The 25,706-nt window shown below is 51.6% G+C and overlaps 11 non-coding genes across 11 annotated transcripts; all 11 read left to right on the plus strand.

The window, feature by feature from the left end:
• Positions 1–2,686: 2,686 nt before the first annotated feature.
• TRNAK-UUU (transfer RNA lysine (anticodon UUU)) lies at positions 2,687–2,759 on the plus strand. The gene has a single exon. It is a non-coding gene; the product is annotated as a tRNA-Lys (tRNA).
• A 2,371-nt stretch (positions 2,760–5,130) lies between these two features.
• Positions 5,131–5,203, plus strand: TRNAK-CUU (transfer RNA lysine (anticodon CUU)). The gene has a single exon. It is a non-coding gene; the product is annotated as a tRNA-Lys (tRNA).
• A 2,377-nt stretch (positions 5,204–7,580) lies between these two features.
• Positions 7,581–7,653, plus strand: TRNAK-UUU (transfer RNA lysine (anticodon UUU)). Its single transcript has one exon. It is a non-coding gene; the product is annotated as a tRNA-Lys (tRNA).
• Positions 7,654–8,397: 744 nt separating this feature from the next.
• TRNAK-CUU (transfer RNA lysine (anticodon CUU)) lies at positions 8,398–8,470 on the plus strand. The gene has a single exon. It is a non-coding gene; the product is annotated as a tRNA-Lys (tRNA).
• Positions 8,471–9,214: 744 nt separating this feature from the next.
• TRNAN-AUU (transfer RNA asparagine (anticodon AUU)) lies at positions 9,215–9,287 on the plus strand. Its single transcript has one exon. It is a non-coding gene; the product is annotated as a tRNA-Asn (tRNA).
• Positions 9,288–10,031: 744 nt separating this feature from the next.
• On the plus strand, positions 10,032–10,104 carry TRNAN-AUU (transfer RNA asparagine (anticodon AUU)). Its single transcript has one exon. It is a non-coding gene; the product is annotated as a tRNA-Asn (tRNA).
• Positions 10,105–14,108: 4,004 nt separating this feature from the next.
• Positions 14,109–14,181, plus strand: TRNAK-UUU (transfer RNA lysine (anticodon UUU)). Its single transcript has one exon. It is a non-coding gene; the product is annotated as a tRNA-Lys (tRNA).
• Positions 14,182–14,925: 744 nt separating this feature from the next.
• On the plus strand, positions 14,926–14,998 carry TRNAK-CUU (transfer RNA lysine (anticodon CUU)). The gene has a single exon. It is a non-coding gene; the product is annotated as a tRNA-Lys (tRNA).
• A 744-nt stretch (positions 14,999–15,742) lies between these two features.
• On the plus strand, positions 15,743–15,815 carry TRNAN-AUU (transfer RNA asparagine (anticodon AUU)). The gene has a single exon. It is a non-coding gene; the product is annotated as a tRNA-Asn (tRNA).
• A 4,008-nt stretch (positions 15,816–19,823) lies between these two features.
• On the plus strand, positions 19,824–19,896 carry TRNAK-UUU (transfer RNA lysine (anticodon UUU)). The gene has a single exon. It is a non-coding gene; the product is annotated as a tRNA-Lys (tRNA).
• A 746-nt stretch (positions 19,897–20,642) lies between these two features.
• TRNAN-AUU (transfer RNA asparagine (anticodon AUU)) lies at positions 20,643–20,715 on the plus strand. Its single transcript has one exon. It is a non-coding gene; the product is annotated as a tRNA-Asn (tRNA).
• The last annotated feature ends 4,991 nt before the right edge of the window (positions 20,716–25,706 follow it).

Genomic DNA, 25,706 nt, shown 5'->3' on the forward strand with positions numbered 1-25,706 from the left:
ACATTTAAGTATGTGCCCAGAGACAGGTTGAGAGGACAGATGCATGTATGTACAAGAGTGAGCTCCAGAGAGACTGATGAGGACATAAGACTGGGGTAGAGCGAGAGATGGAGAAAGAGAAAGGTGCCTGTGTCGAGTCAGCAGCAGAGAAAATGAAACAAAGGGGCCTCCTGCGATAACCACACACTACTTCCTCACAAAGAACACACAGAGGGTGTGTGAAACAACATAGGCACAGCAGCCTGACTAGCTCAGTCGGTAGAGCATGAGACTCTTAATCTCAGGGTCGTGGGTTCGAGCCCCACGTTGGGTGTGATGCTTTTTAAAGGCTTCTCCATTTTCGGGTTTAACATTAACTCTCACCTTTTTCAGATATTTTGCTGAGGCTTAAAACTACACACACACACATCCTGCAGTTTGCCTCACGATTCCCACAGGACTCCACACAACGCAGCACTTCCCACCCTGGGAGGCGCCGCTGGGAGCGGTCCTATGCCGAGCCTTTCCTGCGCCCTTTCCTAGCCTGAGCCGCCCGTGCTTACAGCGAGCTCGGAGTCCGCTCCGGTCCGTCCTGTCCACCCCCCTCCTTTCAAAAAGAGGAGTTTAAAGTCTCATCCCCGCTGGTGTTATGATTAAAGTAGGTATGAAAACTACTTTATGTCAGCAGCGGGATTTGACCATGGGACTGGGGAAGATACTGCTCTTGAATGTGACGCCTTACACCGCTCGGCCATTCCGGCAGCCTCCGGAACACAGCTCTGGAGGCTGACTGCCACCTCGCGACACAGGGAGAGTTCACACTGTTCTCTACTGGACATTTAAGTATGTGCCCAGAGACAGGTTGAGAGGACAGATGCATGTATGTACCAGAGTGAGCTCCAGAGAGACTGATGGGGACATAAGAGTGGGGTAGAGCGAGAGATGGATAAAGAGAAAGGTGCCTGAGTCGAGTCAGCAGCAGAGAAAATGAAACAAAGGGGCCTCCTGGGATAACCACACACTACTTCCTCACAAAGAACACACAGAGGGTGTGTGAAATGATATAGGCACAGCATCCCGGGTAGCTCAGTCGGTAGAGCATGAGACTCTTAATCTCAGGGTCCTGGGTTCGAGCCCCTCGTTGGGCGTGATGCTTTTTAAACGCTTCTCCCTTTTTGGGTTTAACATTAACTCTCACCTTTTTCAGATATTTCGCTGAGGCTTAAAAATACACAAACACACATCCTGCAGTTTGCCTCACGATTCCCACAGGACTCCACACAACGCAGCACTTCCCGCCCTGGGAGGCGCCGCTGGGAGCGGTCCTAGGCCGAGCCTGTCCTGCGCCCTTTCCTAGCCTGAGCCGCCCGTGCTTACAGCGAGCTCGGAGTCCGCTCCGCTCCGTCCTGTCCCCCCCCCATCCTTTCAAAAAGAGGAGTTTAAGGTCTCATCCCCGCTGGTGTTATGATTAAAGTAGGTATGAAAACTACTTTATGTCAGCAGCGGGATTTAACCACAGGACTGGGGAAGATACTGCTCTTTAATGTGGCGCATTACACCGTTCGGCCATTCCGGCAGCCTCTGGATACGGCTCTGGAGGCTGACTGCCACCTCGCGAAACAGGGAGAGTTCACACTGTTCTCTACTGGACATTTACGTATGTGCCCAGAGACAGGTTGAGAGGACAGATGCATGTATGTACCAGAGTGAGCTCCAGAGAGACTGATGGGGACATAAGACTGGGGTAGAGCGAGAGATGGAGAAAGAGAAAGGTGCCTGTGTCGAGTCAGCAGCAGAGAAAATAAAACAAAGGGGCCTCCTGGGATAACCACACACTACGTCTTCACAAAGAACACACAGAGGGTGTGTGAAATGACATAGGCACAGCAGCCTGGCTAGCTCAGTCGGTAGTGCATGAGACTCTTAAACTCAGGGTCGTGGGTTCGAGCCCCACGTTGGGCTTGATGCTTTTTAAAGGATTCTCCATTTTCGGGTTTAACATTAACTGTCACCTTTTTCAGATATTTTGCTGAGGCTTAAAACTACACACACACACACATCCTGCAGTTTGCCTCACGATTCCCACAGGACTCCACACAACGCAGCACTTCCCACCCTGGGAGGCGCCGCTGGGAGCGGTCCTATGCCAAGCCTTTCCTCTGCCCTTTCCTAGCCTGAGCCGCCCGTGCTTACAGCGAGCTCAGAGTCCGCTCCGGTCCGTCCTGTCCCCCCCCCATCTTTTCAAAAAGAGGAGTTTAAAGTCTCATCCCCGCTGGTGTTATGATTAAAGTAGGTATGAAAACTACGTTATGTCAGCAGCGCAATTTGATCACAGGACTGGGGAAGATACTGCTCTTGAATGTGGCACCTTACACCGCTCGGCCATTCCGGCAGCCTCCGGAACACACCTCTGGAGGATGACTGCCACCTCGTGAAACAGGGAGCGTTAAAACTGTTCTCTACTGGACATTTTAAGTATGTGCCCAGAGACAGGTTGAGAGGTCAAATGCATGTATGTACCAGAGTGAGCTCCAGAGAGACCGATGGGGACATAAGACTGGGGTAGAGCGAGAGATGGAGAAAGTGAAAGGTGCCTGTGTCGAGTCAGCAGCAGAGAAAATGAAACAAAGGGGCCTCCTGGGATAACCACACACTACTTCCTCACAAAGAACACACAGAGGGTGTGTGAAATATCATAGGCACTGCAACCCGGCTAGCTCAGTCGGTAGAGCATGAGACTTTTAATCTCAAGGTCGTGGGTTCGAGCCCCATGTTGGGTGTGATGCTTTTTAAAGGCTTCTCCATTTTCGGGTTTAACATTAACTCTCACCTTTTTCAGATATTTTGCTGAGGCTTAAAACTACACACACACACATCCTGCAGTTTGCCTCACGATTCCCACAGGACTCCCCACAACGCAGCACTTCCCGCCCTGGGTGGCGCCACTGGGAGCGGTCCTAGGCCGAGCCTTGCCTGCGCCCTTTCCTAGCCTGAGCCGCCCGTGCTTACAGCGAGCTCGGAGTCCGCTCCAGTCCGTCCTGTCCCCCCCCATCCTTTCAAAAAGAGGAGTTTAAGGTCTCATCCCCGCTGGTGTTATGATTAAAGTAGATATGAAAACTACTTTATGTCAGCAGCAGGATTTGACCACGGGACGGGGGAAGATACTGCTCTTGAATGTGGCCCCTCACACCGCTCGGCCATTCCGGCAGCCTCCGAAACACTTCTCTGGAGGCTGACTGCCACCTCGCGAAACAGGGAGAGTTCACACTGTTCTCTACTGGACATTTAAGTATGTGCCCAGAGACAGGTTGAGAGGACAGATGCATGTATGTACAACAGTGAGCTCCAGAGAGACTGATGAGGACATAAGACTGGGGTAGAGCGAGAGATGGAGAAAGAGAAAGGTGCCTGTGTCGAATCAGCAGCAGAGAAAATGAAACAAAGGGGCCTCCTGGGATAACCACACACTACTTCCTCACAAAGAACACACAGAGCGTGTGTGAAACAGCATAGGCACAGCATCCTGACTAGCTCAGTCGGTAGAGCATGAGACTCTTAGTCTCAGGGTCGTGGGTTCGAGCCCCACGTTGGGTGTGATACTTTTTAAAGGCTTCTCCATTTTCGGGTTTAACATTAACTCTCACCTTTTTCAGATATTTTGCTGAGGCTTAAAACTACACACATACACACATCCTGCAGTTTGCCTCACGATTCCCACAGGACTCCACACAACGCAGCACTTCCCGCCCTAGGAGGCGCCGCTGGGAGCGGTCCTAGGCCGAGCCTTTCCTGCACCCTTTCCTAGCCTGAGCCGCCCGTGCTTACAGCGAGCTCGGAGTCCGCTCCGGTCCGTCCTGTTCCCCCCCATCCTTTCAAAAAGAGGAGTTTAAGGTCTCATCCCCGCTGGTGTTATGATTAAAGTAGGTATGAAAACTACTTTATGTCAGTTGTGGGATTTGACCACAGGACTGGGGAAGATACTGCTCTTGAATGTGGCACCTTACACCGCTCGGCCATTCCGGCAGCCTCTGGATATGTCTCTGGAAGCTGACTGCCACCTCGCGAAACAGGGAGAGTTCACACTGTTCTCTACTGGACATTTAAGTATGTGCCCAGAGACAGGTTGAGAGGACAGATGCATGTATGTACCAGAGTGAGCTCCAGAGAGACTGATGGGGACATAAGACTGGGATAGAGCGAGAGATGGAGAAAGAGAAAGGTGCCTGTGTCGAGTCAGCAGCAGAGAAAATGAAACAAAGGGGCCTCCTGGGATAACCACACACTACTTCCTCACAAAGAACACACAGAGGGTGTGTGAAATGACATAGGCACAGCAGCCTGACTAGCTCAGTCGGTAGAGCATGAGACTCTTAATCTCAGGGTCATGGGTTCGAGCCCCACGTAGGCGTGATACTTTTTAAAGGCATCTCCATTTTCGGGTTTAATATTAACTCTCACCTTTTTCAGATATTTTGCTGAGGCTTAAAACTACACACACACACACATCCTGCAGTTTGCCTCACGATTCCCACAGGACTCCACACAACGCAGCACTTCCCGCCCTGGGAGGCGCCGCTGGGAGCGGTCCTATGCCGAGCCTTTCCTGCGCCCTTTCCTAGCCTGAACCGCCCGTGCATACAGCGAGCTCGGAGTCCGCTCCAGTCCGTCCTGTCCCCCCCCATCCTTTCAAAAAGAGGAGTTTAAAGTCTCATCCCCGCTGGTGTTATGATTAAAGAAGGTATGAAAACTACTTTATGTCAGCAGCGGGATTTGATCACGGGACTGGGGAAGATACTGCTCTTGAATGTGGCACCTTACACTGCTCGGCCATTCCGGCAGCCTGTGGAGCACGGCTCTGGAGGATGACTGCCACCTCGCGACACAGGGAGAGTTCACACTGTTCTCTACTGGACATTTAAGTATGTGCCCAGAGACAGGTTGAGAGGACAGATGCATGTATGTACCAGAGTGAGCTCCAGAGAGACTGATGGGGACATAAGACTGGGGGAGAGCGAGAGATGGAGAAAGAGAAAGGTGCCTGTGTCGAGTCAGCAGCAGAGAAAATGAAACAAAGGGGCCTCCTGGGATAACCACACACTACGTCCTCACAAAGAACACACAGAGGGTGTGTGAAATAACATAGGCACTGCAGCCCGGCTAGCTCAGTCGGTAGAGCATGAGACTCTTAATCTCAGGGTCGTGGGTTTGAGCCCCACGTTGGGCGTGATGCTTTTTAAAGGCTTCTCCATTTTCGGGTTGAACATTAACTCTCACCTTTTTCAGATATTTCGCTGAGGCTTAAAACTACACACACACACATCCTGCAGTTTGCCTCACGATTCCCACAGGACTCCACACAACACAGCACTTCCCGCCCTGGGAGGCGCCGCTGGGAGCTGTCCTATGCCGAGCCTTTCCTGCTCCCTTTCCTAGCCTGAGCCGCCCGTGCTTACAGCGAGCTCGGAGTCCGCTCCGGTCCATCCTGTCCCCCCCCCATCCTTTCAAAAAGAGGAGTTTAAAGTCTCATCCCCACTGGTGTTCTGATTAAAGTAGGTATGAAAACTACGTTATGTCAGCAGCACAATTTGATCACAGGACTGGGGAAGATACTGCTCTTGAATGTGGCACCTTACACCGCTCGGCCATTCCGGCAGCCTCCGGAACACACCTCTGGAGGATGACTGCCACCTCGCGAAACAGGGAGCGTTAAAACTGTTCTCTACTGGACATTTAAGTATGTGCCCAGAGACAGGTTGAGAGGTCAAATGCATGTATGTACCAGAGTGAGCTCCAGAGAGACCGATGGGGACATAAGACTGGGGTAGAGCGAGAGATGGAGAAAGTGAAAGGTGCCTGTGTCGAGTCAGCAGCAGAGAAAATGAAACAAAGGGGCCTCCTGGGATAACCACACTACTTCCTCACAAAGAACACACAGAGGGTGTGTGAAATGACATAGGGACAGCAGCCTGGCTATCTCAGTTGGTAGAGCAGGAGCCTCTTAATCTCAGGGTCGTGGGTTCGAGCCCCACGTTGGGCGTGATGCTTTTTAAAGGCTTCTCCATTTTCGGGTTGAACATTAACTCTCACCTTTTTCAGATATTTCGCTGAGGCTTAAAACTACACACACACACATCCTGCAGTTTGCCTCACGATTCCCACAGGACTCCACACAACGCAGCACTTCCCGCCCTGAGAGGCGCCGCTGGGAGTGGTCCTAGGCCGAGCCTTTCCTGCGCCCTTTCCTAGCCTGAGCCGCCCGTGCTTACAGCGAGCTCGGAGTCCGCTCCGGTCCGTCTTGTCCCCCCCTCATCCTTTCAAAAAGAGGAGTTTAAGGTCTCATCCCCGCTGGTGTTATGATTAAAGTAGGTATGAAAACTACTTTATGTTGGCAGTGGTATTTGATCACAGGACTGGGGAAGATACTGCTCTTGAATGTGGCGCCTCACACCGCTCGGCCATTCCGGCAGCCTCCAAAACACGCCTCTGGAGGCTGACTGCCAGCTCGCGAAACAGGGAGAGTTCACACTGTTCTCTACTTGACATTTAAGTATGTGCCCAGAGACAGGTTGAGTGCACAGATGCATGTATGTACCAGAGTGAGCTCCAGAGAGACTGATCGGGACATAAGACTGGGGTAGAGCGAGAGATGGAGAAAGAGAAAGGGGCCTGAGTCGAGTCAGCAGCAGAGAAAATGAAACAAAGCGGCCTCCTGGGATAACCACATAATACTTCCTCACAAAGAACACACAGAGGGTGTGTGAAATGGTATAGGCAAAGCTGCCCGGGTAGCTCAGTCGGTAGAGCATCAGACTCTTAATCTCAGGGTTGTGGGTTCGAGCCCCACGTTGGGCGTGATGCTTTTTAAACGCTTCTCCCTTTTTGGGTTTAACATTAACTCTCACCTTTTTCAGATATTTCGCTGAGGCTTAAAAATACAGAAACACACATCCTGCAGTTTGCCTCATGATTCCCACAGGACTCCACACAATGCAGCACTTCCCGCCCTGGGAGGCGCCGCTGGGAGTGGTCCTAGGCCGAGCCTTTCCTGCTCCCTTTCCTAGCCTATGTCGCCCGTGCTTACAGCGAGCTCGGAGTCCGCTCCGGTCCGTCCTGTCCCCCTCCCCCTTCCCATCCTTTCAAAAAGAGGAGTTTAAGGTCTCATCCCCGCTGGTGTTATGATTAAAGTAGGTATGAAAACTACTTTATGTCGGCAGCGGGATTTGATCACAGAACTGGGGAAAATACTGCTTTTGAATGTGGCGCCTTACACCGCTCAGCCATTCCGGCAGCCTCCAGAACATGTCTCTGGAGGCTGACTGCCACCTTGCGAAACAGGGAGAGTTCACACTGTTCTCTTCTGGACATTTAAGTATGTGCCCAGATACAGGTTGAGAGGACAGATGCATGTATGTACCAGAGTGAGCTCCAGAGAGACTGATGGGGACATAAGACTGGGGTAGAGCGAGAGATGGAGAAAGAGAAAGGTGCCTGTGTCGAGTCAGCAGCAGAGAAAATGAAACAAAGGGGCCTCCTTGGATAACCACACACTACTTCCTCACAAAGAACACACAGAGTGTGTGTGAAATGACATAGACACAGCAGCCTGGCTAGCTCAGTCGGTAGAGCATGAGACTTTTAATCTCAGGGTCGTGGGTTCGAGCCCCACGTTGGGCGTGATGCTTTTTAAAGGCTTCTCCATTTTCGGGTTTAACATTAACTCTCACCTTTTTCAGATATTTCGCTGAGGCTTAAAACTACACACACACACACACATCCTGCAGTTTGCCTCACGATTCCCACAGGACTCCACTCAACGCAGCACTTCCCACCCTGGGAGGCGCCGCTGGGAGCGGTCCTAGGCCGAGCCTTTCCTGCGCCCTTTCCTAGCCTGAGCCACCCGTGCTTACAGTGAGCTCGGAGTCCGCTCCGGTCCGTCCTGTCCCCCCCATCCTTTCAAAAAGAGGAGTTTAAGGTCTCATCCCCGCTGGTGTTATGATTAAAGTAGGTATGAAAACTACTTTATCTCAGCAGCAGGATTTGATCACAGGACTGGGGAAGATACTGCTCTTGAATGTGGCACCTTACACCGCTCGGCTATTCCGGCAGCCTCCAGAACATGGCTCTGGAGGCTGACTGCCACCTCGCGATACAGGGAGAGTTCACACTGTTCTCTACTGGACATTTAAGTATGTGCCCAGAGACAGGTTGAGAGGACAGATGCATGTATGTACCAGAGTGAGCTCAAGAGAGACTGATGAGGACATAAGACTGGGGTAGAGCGAGAGATGGAGAAAGAGAAAGGTGCCTGTGTCGAGTCAGCAGCAGAGAAAATGAAACAAAGGGGCCTCCTGGGATAACCACACACTACTTCCTCACAAAGAACACACAGAGGGTGTGTGAAATGACATAGGCACAGCAGCCCGGCTAGCTCAGTCGGTAGAGCATGAGACTCTTAATCTCGGGGTCGTGGGTTCGAGCCCCACGTTGGGCGTGATGCTTTTTAAAGGCTTCTCCATTTTCGGGTTTAACATTAACTCTCACCTTTTTCAGATATTTCGCTGAGGCTTAAAACTACACACACACACATCCTGCAGTTTGCCTCACGATTCCCACAGGACTCCACACAACGCAGCACTTCCCGCCCTAGGAGGCGCCGCTGGGAGCGGTCCTAGGCCGAGCCTTTCATGCGCCCTTTCCTAGCCTGAGCCGCCCATGCTTACAGCTAGCTCGGAGTCCGCTCCGGTCCGTCCTGTTCCCCCCCCCCATCCTTTCAAAAAGAAGAGTTTAAGGTCTCATCCCCGCTGTTGTTATGATTAAAGTAGGTATGAAAACTACTTTATGTCAGCAGCGGGATTTGATCACAGGACTGGGGAAAATACTGCTCTTTAATGTGGCACCTTACACCGCTCAGCCATTCCGGCAGCCTCCGGAACGTGGCTCTGGAGGCTGACTGCCACCTCGCGAAACAGGGAGAGTTCACACTGTTCTCTACTGGACATTTAAGTATGTGCCCAGAGACAGGTTGAGAGGACAGATGCATGTATGTACCAGAGTGAGCTCCAGAGAGACTGATGAGGACATAAGACTGGGGTAGAGCGAGAGATGGAAAAAGGGAAAGGTGCCTGTGTCGAGTCAGCAGCAGAGAAATTGAAACAAAGGGGCCTCCTGGCATAACCCCACACTACTTCCTCACAAAGAACACACAGAGGCTGTGTGAAATGACATAAGCAAAGCAGCCCGGCTAGCTCAGTCGGTAGAGCATGAGACTATTAATCTCAAGGTCGTGGGTTTGTGCCCCATGTTGGGTGTGATGCTTTTTAAAGGCTTCTCCATTTTCGGGTTTAACATTAACTCTCACCTTTTTCCGATATTTCGCTGAGGCTTAAAACTACACACACACACATCCTGCAGTTTGCCTCACGATTCCCACAGGACTCCACACAACGCAGCACTTCCCGCCCTGGGAGGCACCGCTGGGAGCTGTCCTTGGCCGAACCTTTTCTGCGCCCTTTCCTAGCCTGAGCCGCCCGTGCTTACAGCGAGCTCGACGTCCGCTCCGGTCCGTCCTGTTCCCCCCCCCCATCCTTTCAAAAAGAGGAGTTTAAGGTCTCATCCCCGCTGTTGTTATGATTAAAGTAGGTATGAAAACTACTTTATGTCAGCAGCGGGATTTGATCACAGGACTGGGGAAAATACTGCTCTTTAATGTGGCACCTTACACCGCTCAGCCATTCCGGCAGCCTCCGGAACGTGGCTCTGGAGGCTGACTGCCACCTCGCGAAACAGGGAGAGTTCACACTGTTCTCTACTGGACATTTAAGTATGTGCCCAGAGACAGGTTGAGAGGACAGATGCATGTATGTACCAGAGTGAGCTCCAGAGAGACTGATGAGGACATAAGACTGGGGTAGAGCGAGAGATGGAAAAAGGGAAAGGTGCCTGTGTCGAGTCAGCAGCAGAGAAATTGAAACAAAGGGGCCTCCTGGCATAACCACACACTACTTCCTCACAAAGAACACACAGAGGCTGTGTGAAATGACATAAGCACAGCAGCCCGGCTAGCTCAGTCGGTAGAGCATGAGACTATTAATCTCAAGGTCGTGGGTTTGAGCCCCCTGTTGGGTGTGATGCTTTTTAAAAGCTTCTCCATTTTCGGGTTTAACATTAACTCTCACCTTTTTCCGATATTTCGCTGAGGCTTAAAACTACACACACACACAGCCTGCAGTTTGCCTCACGATTCCCACAGGACTCCACACAACGCAGCACTTCCCGCCCTGGGAGGCACCGCTGGGAGCTGTCCTTGGCCGAACCTTTTCTGCGCCCTTTCCTAGCCTGAGCCGCCCGTGCTTACAGCGAGCTCGGAGTCCGCTCCGGTCCGTCCTGTTCCCCCCCATCCTTTCAAAAAGAGGAGTTTAAGGTCTCATCCCTGCTGGTGTTATGATTAAAGTAGGTATGAAAACTACTTTATGTCAGCTGTGGGATTTGACCACAGGACTGGGGAAGATACTGCTCTTGAATGTGGCACCTTACACCGCACGGCCATTCCGGCAGCCTATGGATATGGCTCTGGAGGCTGACTGCCACCTCGCGAAACAGGGAGAGTTCACACTGTTATCTACTGGACATTTAAGTATGTGCCCAGAGACAGGTTGAGAGGACAGATGCATGTATGTACCAGAGTGAGCTCCAGAGAGACTGATGGGGACATAAGACTGGGATAGAGTGAGAGATGGAGAAAGAGAAAGGTGCCTGTGTCGAGTCAGCAGCAGAGAAAATGAAACAAAGGGGCCTCCTGGGATAACCACACACTACTTCCTCACAAAGAACACACAGAGGGTGTGTGAAATGACATAGGCACAGCAGCCTGACTAGCTCAGTCAGTAGAGCATGAGACTCTTAATCTCAGGGTCGTGGGTTCGAGCCCCACGTAGGCGTGATGCTTTTTAAAGGCATCTCCATTTTCGGGTTTAACATTAACTCTCACCTTTTTCAGATATTTTGCTGAGGCTTAAAACTACACACACACACATCCTGCAGTTTGCCTCACGATTCCCACAGGACTCCACACAACGCAGCACTTCCCGCCCTGGGAGGCGCCGCTGGGAGCGGTCCTATGCCGAGCCTTTCCTGCGCCCTTTCCTAGCCTGAACCGCCCGTGCATACAGCGAGCTCGGAGTCCGCTCCAGTCCGTCCTGGCCCCCCCCATCCTTTCAAAAAGAGGAGTTTAAAGTCTCATCCCCGCTGGTGTTATGATTAAAGTAGGTATCAAAACTACTTTATGTCAGCAGCGGGATTTGATCACGGGACTGGGGAAGATACTGCTCTTGAATGTGGCGCCTTACACTGCTCGGCCATTCCGGCAGCCTGTGGAACACGGCTCTGGAGGCTGACTGCCACCTCGCGACACAGGGAGAGTTCACACTTTTCTCTACTGGACATTTAAGTATGTGCCCAGAGACAGGTTGAGAGGACAGATGCATGTATGTACCAGAGTGAGCTCCAGAGAGACTGATGGGGACATAAGACTGGGGGAGAGCGAGAGATGGAGAAAGAGAAAGGTGCCTGTGTCGAGTCAGCAGCAGAGAAAATGAAACAAAGGGGCCTCCTGGGATAACCACACACTACTTCCTCACAAAGAACACACAGAGGGTGTGTGAATTAACATAAGTACTGCAGCCCGGCTAGCTCAGTCGGTAGAGTATGAGACTCTTAATCTCAGGGTCGTGGCTTCGAGCCCCACGTTGGGCGTGATGCTTTTTAAAGGCTTCTCCATTTTCGGGTTGAATATTAACTCTCACCTTTTTCAGATATTTCGCTGAGGCTTAAAACTACACACACACACATCCTGCAGTTTGCCTCACGATTCCCACAGGACTCCACACAACGCAGCACTTCCCGCCCTGGGTGGCACCACTGGGAGCGGTCCTAGGCCGAGCCTTTCCTGCGCCCTTTCCTAGCCTGAGCCGCCCGTTCTTACAGCGAGCTCAGAGTCCGCTCCAGTCCGTCCTGTCCCCCCCCATCCTTTCAAAAAGAGGAGTTTAAGGTCTCATCCCCGCTGGTGTTATGATTAAAGTAGATATGAAAACTACTTTATGTCAGCAGCAGGATTTTACCACGGGACGGGGGAAGATACTGCTCTTGAATGTGGCGCCTTACACCGCTCGGCCATTCCGGCAGCCTCCGGAACACTGCTCTGGAGGCTGACTGCCACCTCGCGACACAGGGAGAGTTCACACTGTTCTCTACTGGACATTTAAGTATGTGCCCAGAGACAGGTTGAGAGGACAGATGCATGTATGTACCACAGTGAGCTCCAGAGAGACTGATGGGGACATAAGACTGGGGTAGAGAGAGAGATGGAGAAAGAGAAAGGTGCCTGTGTCGAGTCAGCAGCAGAGAAAATGAAACAAATGGGCCTCCTTGGATAACCACACACTACTTCCTCACAAAGAAGACAAAGAGGGTGTGTGAAATGACATAGGCACAACAGCCCGGCTAGCTCAGTCGGTAGTGCATGAGACTCTTAATCTCAGGGTCGTGGGTTTGAGCCCCACGTTGGGCGTGATGCTTTTTAAAGGCTTCTCCATTTTCGGGTTTAACATTAACTCTCACCTTTTTCAGATATTTCGCTGAGGCTTAAAACTACACACACACACATCCTGCAGTTTGCCTCACGATTCCCACAGGACTCCACACAACGCAGCACTTCCCGCCCTGAGAGGCGCCGCTGGGAGTGGTCCTAGGCCGAGCCTTTCCTGCGCCCTTTCCTAGCCTGAGCCGCCCGTGCTTACAGCGAGCTCGGAGTCCGCTCCGGTCCGTCCTGTCCCCCCCTCATCCTTTCAAAAAGAGGAGTTTAAGGTCTCATCCCCGCTGGTGTTATGATTAAAGTAGGTATGAAAACTACTTTATGTTGGCAGTGGTATTTGATCACAGGACTGGGGAAGATACTGCTCTTGAATGTGGCGCCTCACACCGCTCGGCCATTCCGGCAGCCTCCAAAACACGCCTCTGGAGGCTGACTGCCAGCTCGCGAAACAGGGAGAGTTCACACTGTTCTCTACTTGACATTTAAGTATGTGCCCAGAGACAGGTTGAGTGCACAGATGCATGTATGTACCAGAGTGAGCTCCAGAGAGACTGATCGGGACATAAGACTGGGGTAGAGCGAGAGATGGAGAAAGAGAAAGGGGCCTGAGTCGAGTCAGCAGCAGAGAAAATGAAACAAAGCGGCCTCCTGGGATAACCACATAATACTTCCTCACAAAGAACACACAGAGGGTGTGTGAAATGGTATAGGCAAAGCTGCCCGGGTAGCTCAGTTGGTAGAGCATCAGACTCTTAATCTCAGGGTTGTGGGTTCGAGCCCCACGTTGGGCGTGATGCTTTTTAAACGCTTCTCCCTTTTTGGGTTTAACATTAACTCTCACCTTTTTCAGATATTTCGCTGAGGCTTAAAAATACAGAAACACACATCCTGCAGTTTGCCTCATGATTCCCACAGGACTCCACACAATGCAGCACTTCCCGCCCTGGGAGGCGCCGCTGGGAGTGGTCCTAGGCCGAGCCTTTCCTGCTCCCTTTCCTAGCCTATGTCGCCCGTGCTTACAGCGAGCTCGGAGTCCGCTCCGGTCCGTCCTGTCCCCCTCCCCCTTCCCATCCTTTCAAAAAGAGGAGTTTAAGGTCTCATCCCCGCTGGTGTTATGATTAAAGTAGGTATGAAAACTACTTTATGTCGGCAGCGGGATTTGATCACAGAACTGGGGAAAATACTGCTCTTGAATGTGGCGCCTTACACCGCTCAGCCATTCCGGCAGCCTCCAGAACATGTCTCTGGAGGCTGACTGCCACCTTGCGAAACAGGGAGAGTTCACACTGTTCTCTTCTGGACATTTAAGTATGTGCCCAGATACAGGTTGAGAGGACAGATGCATGTATGTACCAGAGTGAGCTCCAGAGAGACTGATGGGGACATAAGACTGGGGTAGAGCGAGAGATGGAGAAAGAGAAAGGTGCCTGTGTCGAGTCAGCAGCAGAGAAAATGAAACAAAGGGGCCTCCTTGGATAACCACACACTACTTCTTCACAAAGAACACACAGAGTGTGTGTGAAATGACATAGACACAGCAGCCTGGCTAGCTCAGTCGGTAGAGCATGAGACTTTTAATCTCAGGGTCGTGGGTTCGAGCCCCACGTTGGGCGTGATGCTTTTTAAAGGCTTCTCCATTTTCGGGTTTAACATTAACTCTCACCTTTTTCAGATATTTCGCTGAGGCTTAAAACTACACACACACACACACATCCTGCAGTTTGCCTCACGATTCCCACAGGACTCCACTCAACACAGCACTTCCCACCCTGGGAGGCGCCGCTGGGAGCGGTCCTAGGCCGAGCCTTTCCTGCGCCCTTTCCTAGCCTGAGCCACCCGTGCTTACAGCGAGCTCGGAGTCCGCTCCGGTCCGTCCTGTCCCCCCCATCCTTTCAAAAAGAGGAGTTTAAGGTCTCATCCCCGCTGGTGTTATGATTAAAGTAGGTATGAAAACTACTTTATCTCAGCAGCAGGATTTGATCACAGGACTGGGGAAGATACTGCTCTTGAATGTGGCACCTTACACCGCTCGGCTATTCCGGCAGCCTCCAGAACATGGCTCTGGAGGCTGACTGCCACCTCGCGATACAGGGAGAGTTCACACTGTTCTCTACTGGACATTTAAGTATGTGCCCAGAGACAGGTTGAGAGGACAGATGCATGTATGTACCAGAGTGAGCTCAAGAGAGACTGATGAGGACATAAGACTGGGGTAGAGCGAGAGATGGAGAAAGAGAAAGGTGCCTGTGTCGAGTCAGCAGCAGAGAAAATGAAACAAAGGGGCCTCCTGGGATAACCACACACTACTTCCTCACAAAGAACACACAGAGGGTGTGTGAAATGACATAGGCACAGCAGCCCGGCTAGCTCAGTCGGTAGAGCATGAGACTCTTAATCTCGGGGTCGTGGGTTCGAGCCCCACGTTGGGCGTGATGCTTTTTAAAGGCTTCTCCATTTTCGGGTTTAACATTAACTCTCACCTTTTTCAGATATTTCGCTGAGGCTTAAAACTACACACACACACATCCTGCAGTTTGCCTCACGATTCCCACAGGACTCCACACAACGCAGCACTTCCCGCCCTAGGAGGCGCCGCTGGGAGCGGTCCTAGGCCGAGCCTTTCCTGCGCCCTTTCCTAGCCTGAGCCGCCCATGCTTACAGCTAGCTCGGAGTCCGCTCCGGTCCGTCCTGTTCCCCCCCCCCATCCTTTCAAAAAGAAGAGTTTAAGGTCTCATCCCCGCTGTTGTTATGATTAAAGTAGGTATGAAAACTACTTTATGTCAGCAGCGGGATTTGATCACAGGACTGGGGAAAATACTGCTCTTTAATGTGGCACCTTACACCGCTCAGCCATTCCGGCAGCCTCCGGAACGTGGCTCTGGAGGCTGACTGCCACCTCGCGAAACAGGGAGAGTTCACACTGTTCTCTACTGGACATTTAAGTATGTGCCCAGAGACAGGTTGAGAGGACAGATGCATGTATGTACCAGAGTGAGCTCCAGAGAGACTGATGAGGACATAAGACTGGGGTAGAGCGAGAGATGGAAAAAGGGAAAGGTGCCTGTGTCGAGTCAGCAGCAGAGAAATTGAAACAAAGGGGCCTCCTGGCATAACCCCACACTACTTCCTCACAAAGAACACACAGAGGCTGTGTGAAATGACATAAGCAAAGCAGCCCGGCTAGCTCAGTCGGTAGAGCATGAGACTATTAATCTCAAGGTCGTGGGTTTGTGCCCCATGTTGGGTGTGATGCTTTTTAAAGGCTTCTCCATTTTCGGGTTTAACATTAACTCTCACCTTTTTCCGATATTTCGCTGAGGCTTAAAACTACACACACACACATCCTGCAGTTTGCCTCACGATTCCCACAGGACTCCACACAACGCAGCACTTCCCGCCCTGGGAGGCACCGCTGGGAGCTGTCCTTGGCCGAACCTTTTCTGCGCCCTTTCCTAGCCTGAGCCGCCCGTGCTTACAGCGAGCTCGACGTCCGCTCCGGTCCGTCCTGTTCCCCCCCCCCATCCTTTCAAAAAGAGGAGTTTAAGGTCTCATCCCCGCTGTTGTTATGATTAAAGTAGGTATGAAAACTACTTTATGTCAGCAGCGGGATTTGATCACAGGACTGGGGAAAATACTGCTCTTTAATGTGGCACCTTACACCGCTCAGCCATTCCGGCAGCCTCCGGAACGTGGCTCTGGAGGCTGACTGCCACCTCGCGAAACAGGGAGAGTTCACACTGTTCTCTACTGGACATTTAAGTATGTGCCCAGAGACAGGTTGAGAGGACAGATGCATGTATGTACCAGAGTGAGCTCCAGAGAGACTGATGAGGACATAAGACTGGGGTAGAGCGAGAGATGGAAAAAGGGAAAGGTGCCTGTGTCGAGTCAGCAGCAGAGAAATTGAAACAAAGGGGCCTCCTGGCATAACCACACACTACTTCCTCACAAAGAACACACAGAGGCTGTGTGAAATGACATAAGCACAGCAGCCCGGCAGGCTCAGTCGGTAGAGCATGAGACTATTAATGTCAAGGTCGTGGGTTTGAGTCCCCTGTTGGGTGTGATGCTTTTTAAAAGCTTCTCCATTTTCGGGTTTAACATTAACTCTCACCTTTTTCCGATATTTCGCTGAGGCTTAAAACTACACACACACACAGCCTGCAGTTTGCCTCACGATTCCCACAGGACTCCACACAACGCAGCACTTCCCGCCCTGGGAGGCACCGCTGGGAGCTGTCCTTGGCCGAACCTTTTCTGCGCCCTTTCCTAGCCTGAGCCGCCCGTGCTTACAGCGAGCTCGGAGTCCGCTCCGGTCCGTCCTGTTCCCCCCCATCCTTTCAAAAAGAGGAGTTTAAGGTCTCATCCCTGCTGGTGTTATGATTAAAGTAGGTATGAAAACTACTTTATGTCAGCTGTGGGATTTGACCACAGGACTGGGGAAGATACTGCTCTTGAATGTGGCACCTTACACCGCACGGCCATTCCGGCAGCCTCTGGATATGGCTCTGGAGGCTGACTGCCACCTCGCGAAACAGGGAGAGTTCACACTGTTATCTACTGGACATTTAAGTATGTGCCCAGAGACAGGTTGAGAGGACAGATGCATGTATGTACCAGAGTGAGCTCCAGAGAGACTGATGGGGACATAAGACTGGGATAGAGCGAGAGATGGAGAAAGAGAAAGGTGCCTGTGTCGAGTCAGCAGCAGAGAAAATGAAACAAAGGGGCCTCCTGGGATAACCACACACTACTTCCTCACAAAGAACACACAGAGGGTGTGTGAAATGACGTAGGCACAGCAGCCTGACTAGCTCAGTCAGTAGAGCATGAGACTCTTAATCTCAGGGTCGTGGGTTCGAGCCCCACGTAGGCGTGATGCTTTTTAAAGGCATCTCCATTTTCGGGTTTAACATTAACTCTCACCTTTTTCAGATATTTTGCTGAGGCTTAAAACTACACACACACACATCCTGCAGTTTGCCTCACGATTCCCACAGGACTCCACACAACGCAGCACTTCCCGCCCTGGGAGGCGCCGCTGGGAGCGGTCCTATGCCGAGCCTTTCCTGCGCCCTTTCCTAGCCTGAACCGCCCGTGCATACAGCTAGCTCGGAGTCCGCTCCAGTCCGTCCTGGCCCCCCCCATCCTTTCAAAAAGAGGAGTTTAAAGTCTCATCCCCGCTGGTGTTATGATTAAAGTAGGTATCAAAACTACTTTATGTCAGCAGCGGGATTTGATCACGGGACTGGGGAAGATACTGCTCTTGAATGTGGCGCCTTACACTGCTCGGCCATTCCGGCAGCCTGTGGAACACGGCTCTGGAGGCTGACTGCCACCTCGCGACACAGGGAGAGTTCACACTTTTCTCTACTGGACATTTAAGTATGTGCCCAGAGACAGGTTGAGAGGACAGATGCATGTATGTACCAGAGTGAGCTCCAGAGAGACTGATGGGGACATAAGACTGGGGGAGAGCGAGAGATGGAGAAAGAGAAAGGTGCCTGTGTCGAGTCAGCAGCAGAGAAAATGAAACAAAGGGGCCTCCTGGGATAACCACACACTACTTCCTCACAAAGAACACACAGAGGGTGTGTGAATTAACATAAGTACTGCAGCCCGGCTAGCTCAGTCGGTAGAGTATGAGACTCTTAATCTCAGGGTCGTGGCTTCGAGCCCCACGTTGGGCGTGATGCTTTTTAAAGGCTTCTCCATTTTCGGGTTGAATATTAACTCTCACCTTTTTCAGATATTTCGCTGAGGCTTAAAACTACACACACACACATCCTGCAGTTTGCCTCACGATTCCCACAGGACTCCACACAACGCAGCACTTCCCGCCCTGGGTGGCACCACTGGGAGCGGTCCTAGGCCGAGCCTTTCCTGCGCCCTTTCCTAGCCTGAGCCGCCCGTTCTTACAGCGAGCTCAGAGTCCGCTCCAGTCCGTCCTGTCCCCCCCCATCCTTTCAAAAAGAGGAGTTTAAGGTCTCATCCCCGCTGGTGTTATGATTAAAGTAGATATGAAAACTACTTTATGTCAGCAGCAGGATTTTACCACGGGACGGGGGAAGATACTGCTCTTGAATGTGGCGCCTTACACCGCTCGGCCATTCCGGCAGCCTCCGGAACACTGCTCTGGAGGCTGACTGCCACCTCGCGACACAGGGAGAGTTCACACTGTTCTCTACTGGACATTTAAGTATGTGCCCAGAGACAGGTTGAGAGGACAGATGCATGTATGTACCACAGTGAGCTCCAGAGAGACTGATGGGGACATAAGACTGGGGTAGAGAGAGAGATGGAGAAAGAGAAAGGTGCCTGTGTCGAGTCAGCAGCAGAGAAAATGAAACAAATGGGCCTCCTTGGATAACCACACACTACTTCCTCACAAAGAAGACAAAGAGGGTGTGTGAAATGACATAGGCACAACAGCCCGGCTAGCTCAGTCGGTAGTGCATGAGACTCTTAATCTCAGGGTCGTGGGTTTGAGCCCCACGTTGGGCGTGATGCTTTTTAAAGGCTTCTCCATTTTCGGGTTTAACATTAACTCTCACCTTTTTCAGATATTTCACTGAGGCTTAAAACTACACACACACACACATCCTGCAGTTTGCCTCACGATTCAAACAGGACTCCACACAATGCAGCACTTCCCGCCCTGGGAGGCGCCGCTGGGAGTGGTCCTAGGCCGAGCCTTTCCTGCTCCCTTTCCTAGCCTAAGTCGCACGTGCTTACAGCGAGCTCGGAGTCCGCTCCGGTCCGTCCTGTCCCCCCCCCCCTTCCCATCCTTTCAAAAAGAGGAGTTTAAGGTCTCATCCCCGCTAGTGTTATGATTAAAGTAGGTATGAAAACTACTTTATGTCGGCAGCAGGATTTGATCACAAGACTGGGGAAAATACTGCTCTTGAATGTGGCACCTTACACCGCTCAGCCATTCCGGCAGCCTCCAGAACATGTCTCTGGAGGCTGACTGCCACCTTGCGAAACAGGGAGAGTTCACACTGTTCTCTTCTGGACATTTAAGTATGTGCCGAGAGACAGGTTGAGAGGACAGATGCATGTATGTACCAGAGTGAGCTCCAGAGAGACTGATGGGGACATAAGACTGGGGTAGAGCGAGAGATGGAGAAAGAGAAAGGTGCCTGTGTCGAGTCAGCAGCAGAGAAAATGAAACAAAGGGGCCTCCTTGGATAACCACACACTACTTCCTCACAAAGAACACACAGAGCGTTTGTGAAATGACATAGACACAGCAGCCTGGCTAGCTCAGTCGGTAGAGCATGAGACTTTTAATCTCAGGGTCGTGGGTTCGAGCCCCACGTTGGGCGTGATGCTTTTTAAAGGCTTCTCCATTTTCGGGTTTAACATTAACTCTCACCTTTTTCAGATATTTCGCTGAGGCTTAAAACTAAACACACACACACATCCTGCAGTTTGCCTCACGATTCCCACAGGACTCCACACAACGCTGCACTTCCCGCCCTAGGAGGCGCCGCTGGGAGCGGTCCTAGGCCGAGCCTTTCCTGCGCCCTTTCCTAGCCTGAGCCGCCCGTGCTTACAGCGAGCTCGGAGTCCGCTCCGGTCCGTCCTGTTCCCCCCCCCCATCCTTTCAAAAAGAGGAGTTTAAGGTCTCATCCCCGCTGGTGTTATGATTAAAGTAGGTATGAAAACTACTTTATGTCAGCAGCGGGATTTGATCACAGGACTGGAGAAAATACTGCTCTTTAATGGGGCGCCTTACACCGCTCAGCCATTCCGGCAGCCTCCGGAACGTGTCTCTGGAGGCTGACTGCCACCTCGCGAAACAGGGAGAGTTCACACTGTTCTCTACTGGACATTTAAGTATGTGCCCAGAGACAGGTTGAGAGGACAGATGCATGTATGTACCACAGTGAGCTCCAGAGAGACTGATGAGGACATAAGACTGGGGTGGAGTGAGAGATGGAGAAAGGGAAAGGTGCCTGTGTCGAGTCAGCAGCAGAGAAATTGAAACAAAGGGGCCTCCTGGCATAACCACACACTACTTCCTCACAAAGAACACACAGAGGCTGTGTGAAATGACATAAGCAAAGCAGCCCGGCTAGCTTAGTCGATAGAGCATGAGACTATTAATCTCAAGGTCGTGGGTTTGAGCCCCACGGTGGGAGTGATGCTTTTTAAAGGCTTCTTCATTTTCGGGTTTAACATTAACTCTCACCTTTTTCCGATATTTCGCTGAGGCTTAAAACTACACACACACACATCCTGCAGTTTGCCTCACGATTCCCACAGGACTCCACACAACGCAGCACTTCCCGCCCTGGGAGGCACCGCTGGGAGCGGTCCTTGGCCGAACATTTTCCGCGCCCTTTCCTAGCCTGAGCCGCCCGTGCTTACAGCGAGCTCGGAGTCCGCTCCGGTCCGTCCTGTTCCCCCCCATCCTTTCAAAAAGAGGAGTTTAAGGTCTCATCCCCGCTGGTGTTATGATTAAAGTAGGTATGAAAACTACTTTATGTCAGCAGCTGGATCTGATCACAGGACTGGGGAGGATGCTGCTCTTGAATGTGGCGCCTTACACCGCTCGGCCATTCCGGCAGCCTCCGAAGTATAGCTCTGGAGGCTGACTGCCACCTCGCGAAACAGGGAGCGTTCACCCTGTTCTCTACTGGACATTTAAGTATGTGCCCAGAGACAGGTTGAGATGACAGATGCATGTATGTACCAGAGTGAGCTCCAGGGAGACTGATGGGGACATAAGACTGGGGTAGAGCGAGAGATGGAGAAAGAGAAAGGTGCCTGTGTCGAGTCAGCAGCAGAGAAAATGAAACAAAGGGGCCTCCTGGGATAACCACACACTACTTCCTCACAAAGAACACACAGAGGGTGTGTGAAATGACATAAGCACAGCAGCCCGGCTAGCTCAGTCTGTAGAGCATGAGACTCTTAATCTCAGGATTGTAGGTTCGAGACCCAGGTTGGGTGTGATGCTTTTTAAAGGCTTCTCCATTTTCGGGTTTAACGTTAACTCTCACCTTTTTCAGATATTTCGCTGAGGCTTAAAAATACACACACACACATCCTGCAGTTTGCCTCACGATTCCCACAGGACTCCACACAATGCAGCACTTCCCGCCCTGGGAGGCGCCGCTGTGAGTGGTCCTAGGCCTAACCTTTCCTGCTCCCTTTCATAGCCTGATCCGCCCGTGCTTACAGCGAGCTCGGAGTCCGCTCCGGTCCGTCCTGTGCCCCCCCCCCTCTTCCCATCCTTTCAAAAGGAGGAGTTTAAGGTCTCATCCCCGCTGGTGTTATGATTAAAGTAGGTATGAAAACTACTTTATGTCGGCAGCGGGATTTGATCACGGGACTCAGGAAAATACCGCTCTTGAATGTGGCGCCTTACACCGCTCAGCCATTCCGGCAGCCTCCGGAACACATCTCTGGAGGCTGAATGCCACCTCGTGAAACAGGGAGAGTTCACACTGTTCTCTACTGGACATTTAAGTATGTGCCTAGAGACAGGTTGAGAGGACAGATGCATGTATGTACCAGAGTGAGCTCCAGAGAGACCGATGGGGACATAAGACTGGGGTAGAGCGAGAGATGGAGAAAGAGAAAGGTGCCTGTGTCGAGTCAGCAGCAGAGAAAATGAAACAAAGGGGCGTCATGGGATAACCACACACTACTTCCTCACAAAGAACACACAGAGGGTGTGTGAAATGATATAGTCACAGCAGCCTGGCTAGCTCAGTGGGTAGTGCATGAGACTCTTAATCTCAGGGTTGTGGGTTCGAGCCCCATGTTGGGCGTGATGCTTTTTAAAGGCTTCTCCTTTTTCGGGTTTAACATTAACTCTCACCTTTTTCAGATATTTCGCTGAGGCTTAAAACTACACACACAAACATCCTGCAGTTTGCCTCATGATTCCCACAGGACTCCACACAACGCAGCACTTCCCGCCCTGGGAGGCGCCGCTGGGAGTGGTCCTAGGCCGAGCCTTTCCTGCGCCCTTTCCTAGCCTGAGCCGCCCGGGCTTACAGCGAGATCGGAGTCCGCTCTGGTCCGTCCTGTCCCCCGCAGCCTTTCAAAAAGAGGAGTTTAATGTCTCATCCCCGCTGGTGTTATGATTAAAGTAGGTATGAAAACTACTTTATGTCAGCAGCAGGATTTGATCACGGGACTGGGGAAGACACTGCTATTGAATGTGGCACCTTACACCGCTCGGCCATTCCGGCAGCCTCCGGAACACGGCTCTGGAGGCTGACTGCCACCTCGCGAAACAGGGAGAGTTCACACTGTTCTCTACTGGACATTTAAGTATGTGCCCAGACACAGGTTGAGAGGACAGATGCATGTATGTACCAGAGTGAAATCCAGAGAGACTGATGGGGACATAAGACTGGGGTAGAGCGAGAGATGGAGAAAGAGAAAGGTGCCTGTGTCGAGTCAGCAGCAGAGAAAATGAAACAAAGGGGCCTCCTGGGATAACCACACACTACTTCCTCACAAAGAACACACAGAGGGTGTGTGAAATGACATAGCAACAGCAGCCCGGCTAGCTCAGTCGGTAGAGCATGAGACTCTTAATCTCAGGGTCGTGGGTTAGAACCCCACGTTGTGTGTGATGCTTTTTAAAGGCTTCTCCATTTTCGGGTTTAACATTAACTCTCACCTTTTTCAGATATTTCGCTGAGGCTTAAAACTACACACACACAAACATCCTGCAGTTTGCCTCACGATTCCCACAGGACTCCACACAACGCAGCACTTCCCGCCCTGGGAGACGCCGCTGGGAGCGGTCCTAGGGCGAGCCTTTCCTGTGCACTTTCCTAGCCTGAGCCGCCCATGCTTACAGCGAGCTCGGAGTCCACTCTGGTCCGTCCTGTCCACCCCCATCCTTTCAAAAAGATGAGTTTTACAGTCTCATCCCCGCTGGTGTTATGATTAAAGTAGGTATGAAAACTACTTTATGTCGGCTGCAGGATTTGATCACAAGACTGGAGAAGATACTGCTCTTGAATGTGGCACCTTACACCGCTCGGCCATTCCGGCTGCCTCCGGAAAACACCTCTGGAGGCTGACTGCCACCTCGCGAAACAGGGAGATTTCACACTGTTCTATACTGGACATTTAAGTATGTGCCCAGAGACAGGTTGAGAGGACAGATGCATGTATGTACCAGAGTGAGCTCCAGAGAGACTGATGGGGACATAAGACTGGGGTAGAGCGAGAGATGGAGAAAGAGAAAATTGCCTGTGTCGAGTCAGCAGCAGAGAAAATGAAACAAAGGGGCCTCCTGGGATAACCACACACTACTTCCTCACAAAGAACACACAGAGGGTGTGTGAAATGACATAGGCACAGCAGCCTGGCTAGCTCAGTCGGTAGAGCATGAGGCTCTTAATCTCAGGGTTGTGGGTTTGAGCCCCACGTTGGGCGTGATGCTTTTTAAAGGCTTCTCCATTTTCGGGTTTAACATTAACCCTCAACTTTTTCAGATATTTCGCTGAGGCTTAAAACTACACACACACACACATCCTGCAGTTTGCCTCACGATTCCCACAGGACTCCACACAACGCAGCACTTCCCGCCCTGGGAGACGCCGCTGGGAGTGGTCCTAGGCCGAGCCTTTCCCGCGCCCTTTCCTAGCCTGAGCCGCCCGTGCTTACAGCGAGCTCGGAGTCCGTTCCGGTCCGTCCTGTCCACCCACATCCTTTCAAAAAGAGGAGTTTTATGGTCTCATCCCCGCTGGTGTTATGATTAAAGTAGGTATGAAAACTACTTTATGTCGGTAGCGGGATTTGATCACAGGACTGGGAAAGATACTGCACTTGAATGTGGCACCTTACACCACTCAGCCATTCCGGCAGCCTCCGGAAAAAGGCTCTGGAGGCTGACTGCCACCTCGCGAAACAGGGAGAGTTCACACTGTTCTCTACTGGACATTTAAGTATGTGCCCAGAGACAGGTTGAGAGGACACATGCATGTATGTACCAGAGTGAGCTCCAGAAAGACTGATGAGGACATAAGACTGGGGTAGAGCGAGAGATGGAGAAAGAGAAAGGTGTCTGTGTCGAGTCAGCAGCAGAGAAAATGAAACAAATGGGCCTCCTGGGATAACCACACACTACTTCCTCACAAAGAACACACAGAGGGTGTGTGAAATGACATAGGCACAGCAGCCTGGCTAGCTCAGTCAGTAGAGCATGAGACACATAATCTCAGGGTCGTGGGTTCGAGCCCCAAGTTGGGCGTGATGGTTTTTAAAGGCTTCTCCATTTTCGGGTTTAACATTAACTCTCACCTTTTTCAGATATTTCGCTGAGGCTTAAAACTACACACACACACATCCTGCAGTTTGCCTCACGATTCCCACAGGACTCCACACAATGCAGCACTTCCCGCCCTGGGAGGCGCCGCTGGGAGCGGTCCTAGGCCGAGCCTTTTCTGCGCCCTTTCCTAGCCTGAGCCGCCCGTGCTTACAGCAAGCTCTGAGTCCGCTCCGGTCCGTCCTGTCCCCCCCCATCCTTTCAAAAAGAAGAGTTTAAGGTCTCATCCCCGCTGGTGTTATGATTAAAGTAGGTATGAAAACTACTTTATGTCAGCAGCGGGATTTGACCACGGGACTGGGGAAGATACTGCTCTTGAATGTGGTGGCTTACACTGCTCGGCCATTCCGGCAGCCTCAGGAACACGGCTGTGGAGGCTGACTGCCACCTCACGAAACAGGGAGAGTTCACACTCTTCTCTACTGGACATTTAAGCATGTGCCCAGAGACAGGTTGAAAGGACAGATGCATGTATGTAGCAGAGTGAGCTCCAGAAAGACTGATGGGGACATAAGACTGGGGTAGAGCGAGAGATGGAGAAAGAGAAAGGTGCCTGTGTCGAGTCAGCAGCAGAGAAAATGAAACAAAGGGGCCTCCTGGGATAACCACACACTACTTCCTTACAAAGAACACACAGAGGGTGTGTGAAATGACATAAGCACAGCAGCCCGGCTAGCTCAGTCGGTAGAGCATGAAACTCTTAATATCAGGGTCGTGGGTTCGAGCCCCGCGTTGGGCGTGATACTTTTTAAAGGCTTCTCCATTTTCGGGTTTAACATTAACTCTCACCTTTTTCAGATATTTCGCTGAGGCTTAAAACTACACACACAC

Source organism: Pleurodeles waltl, chromosome 6 (genome assembly GCF_031143425.1).
Source record: "Pleurodeles waltl isolate 20211129_DDA chromosome 6, aPleWal1.hap1.20221129, whole genome shotgun sequence".
Classification (NCBI taxonomy): Eukaryota; Metazoa; Chordata; class Amphibia; order Caudata; family Salamandridae; genus Pleurodeles; species Pleurodeles waltl.